The following is a 12,276-nucleotide window of genomic DNA, read 5'->3' on the forward strand; positions in this document are numbered from 1 at the left end:
CTGTTCCAACATATCTTACTTACTTCTAACACGCTAGAGGTGGCAGACATCCAGGGCTGCTCCTTTCCCAATCCTGAGAAGCGGTGGGGAAGGAGAAGGGAAAGAACAGATGATTTATTTATCTGTTTTTCTTCATCTGCTCACCCTCTGCGATATCTTCTGCCCTATTGTGGGAGGTTAAGAGAGCATCGCAGCATCGCAAAAACACCGAAGTCCTTGAAACCCCACCTCCGGACCTCTGTGTTTTTGCGATGCTGTGATTTCACTGAGGCTCCCCTTGCTGGGAAACCCCACCTCCGTACTTCCGTTGCCAGCGAAGCGCCCGTTTTGGTGCTGCTGGGATTCCCCTGCTGGAATTCCCCTGCTGGGATTCCCCTGCAGCATCACAAAAACACGGAAGTCCGGAGGTGGGGTTTCCCATGGAGGGGAGCGTCAGGGGAATCTCAGCAGTGCAAAAATGGGTGCTTCGCTGGCAACGGAAGTACGGAGGTGGGGCGTCCCAGCGGCGGCGGTGGGTTTGTAAGGCGAAAATAGTTTGTAAGAAGAGGCAAAAAAATCTTAAACCCCGTGTTTGTATCTCAAAAAGTTTGTATGACGAAGCATTTGTAAGACGAGATATCACTGCATACATAAATGTTTATTAAGTCATTATTGTTTACCAAAGTCCAGACCTATCTAAAATCAGATTGTAGCCCCCACCTGAATGAATATCTTCAAGATACAAAAGGGGCTTTTTATTACATTAGCAGTGTTGTTTGTGTATTTCAGTTATTGCTATGGTATCTGGGGTACCCTTTCTTCCAGTCCACAAGAAACACTAGACAATGCTTTGCTGTATATTCATTGCTTTAATTCTCAATGTCTCCTTATGGGAGTGCTGTACCATATTAAAATAGCATTTCAGTTGAAGGACTGATTCACATATTACTGTGGGTTAGTTTTTCACTCATGGGAGCTATTTGGTGACCAACAGCATGATTCTACAGTTAGTCACCCAGGGCACTTAGACATAATTTCTACCATCTCTCAAAACCATTTCAGAAAGTGTGCCTGTGTGGGTATAAATAACTCCCATGAATGGGGGGGAAAGGCCCCTAAGTAATGTGTGAATTGACCAAAGAGTTATGTTTCCTTGGAATATCTTATATATTCCCCACCTCCCTCTACGTCTTCAAATAGACTAGGCCACCCGGCATTTCTACACCTGGGAGCCATTCGTTCCTTTCAGTATTCTTAAATTCACATTACAGATTCTTCCCGTGGTTCAGCTGCAATTTCCTCTAGCCTTGTGAAATGATTTGGAGAATATTTTTAAAAACAGTTTATTTAATATCACTTAATTCTTGCAGCAAAACACTGTCTACTGCATTGTTCTGATTATTTTTGCTGGCTGTTTCTATGATTTGCACATTAAAAAGAGGAGAATAACATGGTTAAAGCTCTCTGTGGGTCACTGTTGAGCATCAAAGTAACTGAAGTCAAATCCTAGAATAAGTTCCAGATGGTTGCATCTTTTAAGTTCAATAAAGAATGACTGCAGTGATAGCAAATTGATGGTCTCTTTTCTGGAAAAAATAGAAGATTCTGTATTATAGTCTGCTAATCAACAGCACCATCTTCAGTTTGCAAAAGCTGAACAGTTTACAAAAGGCTATTTTTACTTCTTTTTCACATTAGATCATCCAATTATATCATTATTTCTCCGTTTTTATTTGTGTGCCTCACTTGTCTGTGTGATATGTGAACATGAATCTGGCCATAATCAAGGTTCAAAATGGCATTCATACATTAAATATAATTGTTTGATTTCTCCAATTACATTTTGAATGCTATGCCACCAATTTATATGTAAGACAAATATAATATAATGATAAATATCCATATCAAGATAATTTTATAATTAAATTTTAAAAATAGTTACATGAATACAATTTCCATTAAAAACTGTTTATTTATGACAGCCAAGATTTCCTTTTACAGCCTTGCATTACTAACACATCACTTACTATTATACAATTTATATGATGGGTTTCTTGAAATTTAAAATAATGTCATGGTCAACTTACCATGGCAAATTTGTCATTGCCAACTTGTCATGGCCACACTTGTTGTGGCTAGTATGCTGTGGGACAACTTGATAAAGCCAACTTGACTAGGCAATTCAATGCAGGACAAAAGTTACCCTAATATCAAAGAAACAGTGGAATGGAATAATTAAAGAAAGGACACAAATGGAGACACAGAATGAAATGTAACGGCACATGGTAAATATTAAAAGTGTAAATATTAGTTTGTTCAAAATCTTTAATCTCCAAAGGTTCTTCACTGATTGCTTTGAAATTTTGACACCATGTTGCATTTGAATATGTATGTGTTTTTATATGTCTATATTATAAAGATGTCACACCTGTGACAGATAAAACATATAGGTGCTTAAAACAGGACCTTATTCGTTGATTGCTTTTGGAATTTTCACAAAACATTGCATTTGAATATACCTGTATTTTTATATACCTACTATTATATTATATAGATGTCACATCTGTGACAGGTAAAAACATGCAGGTGCTTAAAACTTCACTGATTGCTTTGAAATTTTGACACAATGCTGCATTCAAATACACATGTGTTGTTATATACCTACTATTATATAGATATCACACCTGTTACAGGTAAACACTGCAGTAATGAAGCTGTATGGTGAATCCTTTCATTTTCCATGAATGAAGGACCTATTGTTCTAATTAGATTGATTCTGGCAGCAATTCAACATTGCTACAACATTGCTACCAAGTGGAAGAACTGCTCATTCTGCTTTGAAATTGCCATTCAACATGCAACATGCAAACGTCTTGACAGGACCTTTCAAAGATGAAGATGTCCTTATTCCTTGCGTTCCTATGATTCCAATGGATATGCCATTTCAATTTAAGAGATTGCAATTATCAATTCGATTGGCATTAGCAATCACCATCAACAAAGCTCAAGGCCAATCTTTAGAATTGTGCAGTTCAGATCTACACACGGATTGCTTCTCACATGGACAATTATATGTTGCATGTTCTAGAGTTGGCAAACGAGACAAACCAGACTGAGCCACCGCAACTTGTCCTGCAGCAAGTTGGCTATGGCGAGTTGGCCACAGTGAGTTGGTTGTGGCAAATTGTCCCATTCCAGTCTCTATCTAATGGGATAAAATGCTGAGATCAAATCATCTTTATTTTTGTCTTTTGTCTATCAGGTGCAGAGAGTACTACATTATTTTTGCGGCAATTTACATGATTGATACCTTGAAAGCAGCTTGGAACCATACACCTCTTTTTGATCCTTTTTATGACAAGGTGGAGAGGTTTTTATTTTAAAAATGTACTAAATTTCTGGCTTCAGTAAAAGTGCTAAAAGCTCAGCAAAAAAGACATCTCTTAATTCACAAGGTTTATAATAATAGACCTTTATTACAGTCAAAGACCATCAATATAATAATAATAATAATTATTATTATTATTATTATTATTATTATTATTTTAAAAAAAACAAGAATAAACCAGAAAAACAGAACATCCAAGAACTATTTCAGATTCTTAGAATCTAGACATTTTAGTATCTCTTTGATCCTAGTAGCAGATTCTTGGGTGATAAATGTAATCCTTGACTTACAACAGTACGTTGACCATCCAAAGTTGGTCATCACCCAAGTCAACAAAGACATGCTAGGTGTTGAGGATCTTGGACATCTGCAGACAAATGACTTACACAATTCATGACTTTTGGCTGAGCAACCAAAATTGACCCATTGTAAATATACAAGAGATGTACATATCTCGCTATGATGAAGGCACACATTTGCATCGAATCCCCACTGCTGCTGCGCAGAATCTGGCCATCTGTGCTGTAATTATGGCCTGTTCATCTTTAAGCAGCCATTGGACATAGGTAATGTCTGAGTGGCCAGGATACCTTGCAATTAGTGGTAAAATATGTTTTTTCCTAATGTCTGTATAAAAGGAGCATCTCCAGAGCATGTGTCCCTCAGTCTCCACCTCTCCTGAGCCACAAGGGAAAAATCTTTCAGTGGATGGTATTCTTTTGTACTTGCCGTACAAAATGGCAGATGGAAGCGCATGGCACCTTATAAGAGCAAATGCCTTTCGGTGGCTTGCTGATTCCAGCTGTCTAAATATCTGGCAGGAGCCACAACATATCTAGTGGCATTTGGGGCCAGAAACAGCAGAGCTTTATTTAAGTCCTCCTGCCTCTCGATGTCCTCCACCCTTTATCGCAAGGTTTGTCTTGCTAGATCATAGTTCATCTCGAGTATTGAAGCTCGTGAGAAGCCTAATTTGTGAAGATTTAACTCGATGGCCTTAATCCATGAGGAGGAAAATTCATTGTGAAGGATTAATGGAGCAAGACCTTGTGGGGAAAAATTAAGCTTTAACCACATATTTAGAGATGCTATACAGATTCTTGCTTCAACTTTTAGGTTTAAGATGCTAGAAATATGCTATTGCTTATTGATGCTAAAAGAAAATGGATATGTTTAGGAATGGAATTGAGATTCATTTTAAGTGATGAAGCTTTTATCTTTAAATAGGTGCATGAAACATAAAAGTATTACAAGTCATACCTTTAACATTCCCATTTCTACATTATAACTATCTGTTTCATAAAAGTGGCCACTATCATCTTATATTTTTCTTTAGCTTTAACATCTGTACCAAACCCATCATGAGTGCAGGAGTGGGATAAAATAATCATTTATAATAATACTTTGTTGCAATATTATGATTTTAGCAAACTCTAAATACCTTTGCTATTTTTAAAAAACTAGATAAAAACAGTCATCCTATCATCACTTTATCTTATAGGCTGCTCATTAACATCAATTTTGTACTAAATTAGCACTTCTCATTTACTGCACATTTTGTTGCCATGCTGCCAATACTTTATTACTTAGCTTCTTTGCTGTCACTACATTAAACAGAACTTGCTATATTACATAGAGTCTGTGTTACTCAAAATCTGCCAGCAAGCAGCAAGTAACTTCACAACATGAGACCCAGTATCAAAAGCATAGCAACTAGGGAATTATTTTTCTCTTTTAAGTTCTTAATTGCTGGTAAGGCAACTTGCCTTTCTTTGGAAAGAAGCAACAGCAAGTTATTTCTATGGATGTTATATCCATGATTCTGGCATTTGCAATGCAAAAGAGCTATGACAATGATTAGGAAAAGTAAATACCAAGCTATTTAAACTGTCTTGAAAAAGCAGAAAAATTATAAGTGTAGGACTGTGCATTGCTATGGTGAACAGGTATGCATTTGTCTGCAATTCCTTAAATAAAATATGGCCTTTTCTGGGGAAGAAAGGCAGCTGCATAATCCCAGGAAGCTGCATAATCCCAGGAGGAAAAATACAGCTGCCTTAAAGAATTGCAAACAGATGCAGCATTCCTTTCTCTGTGCTCTCCAAAATATATATTTTTGCATTTGAACCTAAAATGCAGCGGCATTTTACAAGAGGGAAAGTAAGAATAAACAATGTTATTTGAAATAGGTGCTTTGTAAACTTATCTGTGGTAAGTCTTCCTAGCCACTGTTTTGCAAAAGCATTCACCACAATAAATATGCATCAGTATCCAACTTTATAGGGTTCCAACTTTCTCCCGGTTCAGACTGATTCGCTCAAACTGATAGCAAACCACTGGTGATGTCACAATGACATCACAGGCCCAGCTTGGTTAGTGCCGGTCCATGAAAGCCACCATCTTTTCTTAATTATTTTTTTATTTTTTCCCCCCGCATTATTTTCCAGGTTTTTTTTCTGCACATTAACAGAAGCCAAGTTTCCAGCATGGCATAGGCATCACCATCTTGGTTTTGGCTTTTTGGGGAGTGTTGGATTTTTTTGTCACTGTGCATACATGGGCATACATCCACAAGACATGCCAAGTGGTATGGGAAGAAGCGAACCTGCAGTGAGGTAAGTTAGAACCACCCCTAAACTTTAGGTGACATTTATGGTTGCTTATTTTGTTTCTACTACTAGTAAAGAAATGAAGGAGAAATCATAATTTTTATAATTATTCCTGAAGTGGTGTGTATGTAAAAGGCAACACTGATCACTGATCACAACAGCACAAGAATAGGCACTAAGCACCACATCCATAGAAGCAGGGATTTACCACACTGGGATAGAACCCAAGGGGTAGATCATATCTCTCATCTGAAAGAAGTATGGATATTAATTCCAAGAATTGTCCAGCCGGCCATCAAGGAGTTTCCACAGAAGATTGTGGAGAATAATAGAACTAAGAATCTGTGGGAGTTCTGAATACAGAAGTACAGGCAGGCATTAGATAATCAACCACATTGTAGTAGTATACAATTTAATAGACAAAGACCAGAAGAGCTCAGGAGGCCAGGCAAGCGAGGTGGGGCAAGCTGCCCCTCAACATCAGTGATGTGGAGTTGGCCATGCCTACCAACTCACAAGACCACCCAGCCATGACTACCCAGTCACATGACCACCAAGCTACACCCAACAATCCATGCTCACAGAACCAGTAATAAAAAATTTGAATCCCACCACTGTACTGGTTGCAAAATAAATGTAAAGTCTTCTGTCTTCTGAAGAATTAAATTTTGCATATAAATTTGCTGGATTTAGGACAGGATTCATTATACTGGATCAATGTTTTATATTGATTTGGAAGATTTCTACAAAATCTATACAGCAGCCTTTAGGTGGTATTCATTGATTCATATCCAGTGTTTGATTTAATGAGTAAATAAATGAATATGAAATGCTTTGTACAAAATATGTCCCTAATTTCTGATTCTAACATCCTGGCAAATCCACCCAATAGTAGAGGCCAGCTCTGAATGTACTTGTAAATATATTACTTTATCTTTCAAAACACTGTCAGGTATACCAGCTTGAATTCTGTAAGAAGAAAAAATTAATATTACATAGCTGGCTAAATTTTATAATAATAATTTAAAGAATAACATATTTTGAAATTTGTCAATTTTTTAGCAAAAGATCAATAGAACCCATTTTTGTTACAGAGAAATAATCATGAACAATTAGAACAATATTAGAATTTTACTTGTAAACATAAAAAGAAAGTCTGAAAGGAAAGATTGATTTATTGTTGATTATGTGCTATCAAGTCATTATCAACTCCAAGTGACTACATAGATATATTTCTTCCATTATGTTCTGTCCCTAATCTAGTTTTTCAGCTCTTCCAATAGTGCAGTTACCACCACTATATCCAAAGCCATCCATCTTTTCCAATGTCTTTGCATATTATGTTCACAGTAAGATAATTTGAACCTAGTTATTTGTATCTCAAGTGAGAACTCTGGGTTGATTGATGATCTGTTTGATGTTTCCTTGGCTGTTTTCAGGAGACTTATTTCCAACATCAAAGTTCAAATGCATCAATACTCTTCCTAATCCGCTTCTTGAAAAACTTCAGTTCCATGGAGTGTCATAGGACCTCCTATGGTTTGCATGATTCTAACCTTTGTAGCTATAGACATATCACATCAGGGGTGAAACCCAGCAGGTTTTAACAGGTTCTGGAGAACCGGTAGTAATAAACTCCAATCACTCTTTCAATAGTAAACAAATGCAAAGTAGAGCTAAGGAAATAAAAGAATTGATGGTGGTGGGTTTGTCAGTCGGGTGGTGGGCACATGCACTGTGCACCATTTTATGTTCGTTTTATGTTAATTTCAATGTGCAAAACCAATAAAAATATTTTTTTTTTAAAAAAAGAGAACCGGTAGCAGAAACTTTGTGCATTTCAGAGAAGGGGTAGTGGAAATCTTGAATAGTTCAGAGAACCAGCAAATACCACTTCTGACTGGCCCCAGAGTGGGGTGGGAATGGAGATTTTCCCCCAGAAGTAGGGAGGGAATTGGGATTTTGCAGTATACCAACCAAGCCACACCATGCCCACCAAGCCATGCCCACAGAACCGGTGGTTTAAAAAAATGGATTTCACCACTGCATCACATCATGCTGTTTGCCAGCAGTTCGGCAGTTTGAATCTCATCTGCTCGAGGTTGATTAAACCTTCCATCCTTCTGAGATCAGTAAAATCAGGACCCAGATTGTTGGGGGCAATGTGCTGACTTTGTAAATCACTTAGAAAGGTTGTAAAGCACTGTGAATCGGTATATAGGTCTAAGTGCTATTGCTACTTTTATTTACATGTAGTGTCACAATGCAGTATAAAAAGAGCAGAGTTTGTATCATAATCATAATTATTCCTATCACCCATTTCCTCCCACTTATGACTGTATGACTGTAATTTGCTGCTTGTATCCTTAAAACTTTTATTAATATTGATTGTTTCCTCATTGCTTATTTGACCCTTATGACAATCATTAAGTGTTGTACCTTATGATTCTTGACAAAAGTATATTTTCTTTTATGTATGATGAGAACATATACACCAAAGACAAATTCCTTTTGTGTCCAATCACACTTGGCCAGTAAAGAATTATATTCTATTCCATTCTATTCTATTCTACTTTCCCTCCCAGATTCATAGGTTATTTGATGTACCTTTAAGTGTGGCAGGATACTGAAGCACTGTTAAAATTAAAGGTTGGCATAATATAAAGTGACCACATAAAGAAAATCTTGCTGCAAGTTCTGCATTGACTGTTTCACTGGTTCATAAAAGGCAGGAAACACTGCAGATAATTTTGTTCCTATTCTCCCAACAGAAGCATCTAGATTATTATTTCCTCAAACGTCTGCCAGGAAATATTATTTTTCTCATAGCTGCAACTGGCGCAGTGACTCGTAAGCTATTTTTGAAATAGTCCCCAAGGTAAAGGAATTGGTGGGTACAGTTGGATTTATATGTTCTTAAGCCTGTCACTTTCTGCGTTCAATTCCCATTATTAAGTTCCTAGAATAACATTTGTAGCATTGTCATTTTCTTCATACATTAACCCATCTTCAAATGGCTGTTGCTGTCATTAGCACCGGATGGGGGCTGTCTTGCCTGGCTGAAGATATTAATAAGGACATAAAACATACTTTCACCAAATTACCTCAGTTCTTCCGTACTTCATAGTTTCTAAAAGAAAGGGAGAAGGAGACGATTTCTAAAATGGGAAAAAAAGCAGGCAGTACAAATTCTTCCATTGCCCAGAGATTAAAGCAAAGCTTTAATAAGCAGATGGTGACCTCTGTGAATCGGCCTGCCTATAGTGATTTATTAAAGTGGTTCTTACTCTAAGTTAATACTTGATAAGCTTTGAGGCTTTGGGTCTGCGAGCATTCCTTTGTCAATTATTTGTAGCAAAGGCCACATGCAGCAGATCTAGAAAATAGACTAGGTGTGTGAGTTCAGGGTAGATGTAGTCTTTATAATATTAAAGTTGTAGGATGTGAAAAAGTCTCTAGAGACAAAATTCTGCTGAAGCATTTTAACTCTCTTCAAACAGTCATTATATTTGACTGTTCTTAAAAAGTTTCCCTGCTTTCGCCTCCATCCTCTGCTGGTCTCCATCCTCTGCTTGGCCACCTTTTCTTTTGACTCTCTTAGTATTGATTGATTGGTTGGTTGGTTGGTTGGTTTGTTAGTTTATTTAGTTATTTAGTTATTTAGTTATTTGGTTATTTGGTTATTTGGTTATTTAGTTATTTAGTTATTTAGTTATTTAGTTATTTAGTTATTTAGTTATTTAGTTATTTAGTTATTTAGTTATTTAGTTATTTAGTTATTTAGTTATTTAGTTATTTAGTTATTTAGTTATTTAGTTATTTAGTTATTTAGTTATTTAGTTATTTAGTTATTTATTTGTTATTTATTTGATTTTTATGCCACCCTTCTCCTTAGACTCAGGGCGACTTACAACATGTTAGCAATAGCACTTTTTTAACAGAGCTAGGCTATTGCCCCCACAATCCGGATCCTCATTTTACCCACCTCGGAAGGATGGAAGGCTGAGTCAACCTTGAGCCGGTCATGAGATTTGAACCGCTGACCTTCAGATTTACAAGTCAGCTTCAGTGGCCTGCAGTACAGCACTCTACCTGCTGCGCCACCCCAGCTCTGCTTTGCTAGAGTTATTAGTTATTGTTTGCTAGATTGCAAAATCTGGATAACCACTACATGGCAGTAGACTTGTGAGAGTATTATCTCTTTACTGCCATGCAATAGTCATCCAGATTTTCAGCCAAAATATGATAATGTAATTTTAAAATCCAAGCCTACTGGGAGCCAAATGATTAAAAAAAAATTCTGGGAAGGAAAACATAAGACAGTGCTGGAAGGTGATGCTAAAGATGAGTGGGGCTTTATTAGTTCCCCTGAATCTTAAAGTAAACTTGAATACAATTTAAAAGCTAACAGCAAACCAAGATAACATTGAATGAAGAAGGAACATCTAATTCAAGGAGCTGTTGTTTGTGCAAAAGTAAACAGGTTCAGCTAAAATTATCTGTTGGGATTTATGCATTTTTTCATGGGTATACATCTGATAGTTAAATGCCCTGATGTTCCCTGAAGTTTTTGAACCTGATATTATTGTCTCTCATTTTCATGTTCTCTGCACATGGTTAGTGATTTACTTAGGTTTTTTGTTTGTTTGTTTCTGTGCAGTGCAGAATCTCATTACATTGGAATATTTCCAAACAAGAGCAGGTTTTTAAACCTTGCACAGTCACTCAGCTCTCTTATGTGAATTGCTTCAATCTTACTGGGAGATTATTTTTAAAATTCTGTCTGTGATTTTAGTGGAACTGTAGGATTATTTTCTCCAACGGTGATTGTTTTCACAGGAGCCTTGTTAAAATGGAACGGGAAGTTTCACGTCCCTTTTTTTAAAAAAGATTTTTTTAATAAAGTTTAATTTACCATTAATGCCTGTTATATTATTTTGACTCCCAGGAGGGGAAGGAAACAGCTTTTCCCCTGGCACACAACTCAAGCTCACATTCGAGCAATAGGAGATATTCTTTCACAAGCAAATTAAGGTTATTAAAAGACATTTACTGTGCAGAATGAAGAGTATAATAAAGCTCTCCTCATCCAGGATTTAATCCTGGATGAGGAGGCCGACCTGGCTGGGCCCAGAGGGAGGAGTTCCTCTCTCTGAAATTTGCCCAGCCGGGTTTCAGATATGGCATCAGCCTCGACCCCAGGGAAGGGGGGAGGAGTGGCTATTATAGCCAGGGAGAGCCTTTGCCTGCGTAGACTCATTGCTCCAGAGATTGCGGGTTGTGGGTCCCTCCTAGTGAAGTTGGACTTAGGGGTTCAGGTGGGCTTGTTACTCACGTACCTGCCTTCCAGCTGCATGTCAACAGCCCTGCCTGTGCTGCTCGAGGAGGTAGCCGGGCTGGCGGTGGAGTTCCCCAGACTTCTTGTCTTGGGGGACTATAACCTACCATCGCTCAGTGAAACCTCTGGGCTAGCGCAGAAGTTCATGGCCACCATGACAGCCATGGACCTGACTCAAGTAGTACAGGGTCCAACTCATGAGGAGGGGCATGCACCCGACATGGTATTCCTCTCTGAGCAATTGAGTAATGATCTGAGACTAAAGGGCTTAGAAGTGTTGCCTTTGTCATGGTCAGACCATTTTCTATTGCGACTTGACCTCCTGGCTCCAAGCCTTCCCTGCAGGAGGCGGGACCGACTAGGTGGTTCTACCCCAAATGCCTGATGGACCCAGATGCACTCGTCCACAGTTTGGCAGAGTCTCTTCCTGAGGCCTGGAACAAGGCTGAAGCGGAGGCTCTTGACTGGATTGTGCCGTTGCGACTTCTCCATGGCACTAGACCCCGTAGAGCTCTATGGTTTAACGAGGAGCTCCGGGAGTTGAACTGCCAGAAGAGACGTCTAGAGAAGCGATGGAGGAAGAGTAAGTCCAAATCCGATCGAACACTTGTAAGAGCTCATATTAAGACTTACAAAATGGCGCTCAAGGCGGCAAGATGCGCGTATCATGCCACCTTGATTGCATCAGCAGAATCCCACCTGGCCGCTCTGTTTAGGTTGACCCGCTACCTTCTTAACCAGTCAGGATTCAGGCCTGGCTACAGCGTGGAAACTGCTTTGGTCGCATTGATGAATGATCTCTGGTGGACCCGGGACAGGGGTTTTCCTCTGTCCTGGTGCTTCTTGACCTCTTAGCAGTTTTCGATACCATCGACCATGGTATCCTTCTGCGCCGGCTGGAGGGGTTGGGAGTGGGAGGCACTGTTCTCCAGTGGTTCTCCTCCTACCTCTCCGGTCGGTCG

General features: G+C 38.6%; 1 long non-coding RNA gene across 1 annotated transcript in view; it reads right to left on the reverse strand.

Annotated features, from left to right (window-relative positions):
• Nucleotides 1–618: 618 nt before the first annotated feature.
• Nucleotides 619–12,276, reverse strand: part of LOC139164942 (uncharacterized) — a 30,315-nt gene continuing 18,657 nt past the window's right edge. The window contains exons 2-3 of the long non-coding RNA XR_011558716.1: nt 2,067–2,183; nt 619–1,565 (exon numbers count right to left, since the gene is read on the reverse strand). This is a non-coding gene — a long non-coding RNA (uncharacterized lncRNA). The remainder of the gene's footprint in view (nt 1,566–2,066; nt 2,184–12,276) is intronic.

Source organism: Erythrolamprus reginae, chromosome 3 (assembly GCF_031021105.1).
Source record: "Erythrolamprus reginae isolate rEryReg1 chromosome 3, rEryReg1.hap1, whole genome shotgun sequence".
NCBI classification, from domain to species: Eukaryota; Metazoa; Chordata; class Lepidosauria; order Squamata; family Dipsadidae; genus Erythrolamprus; species Erythrolamprus reginae.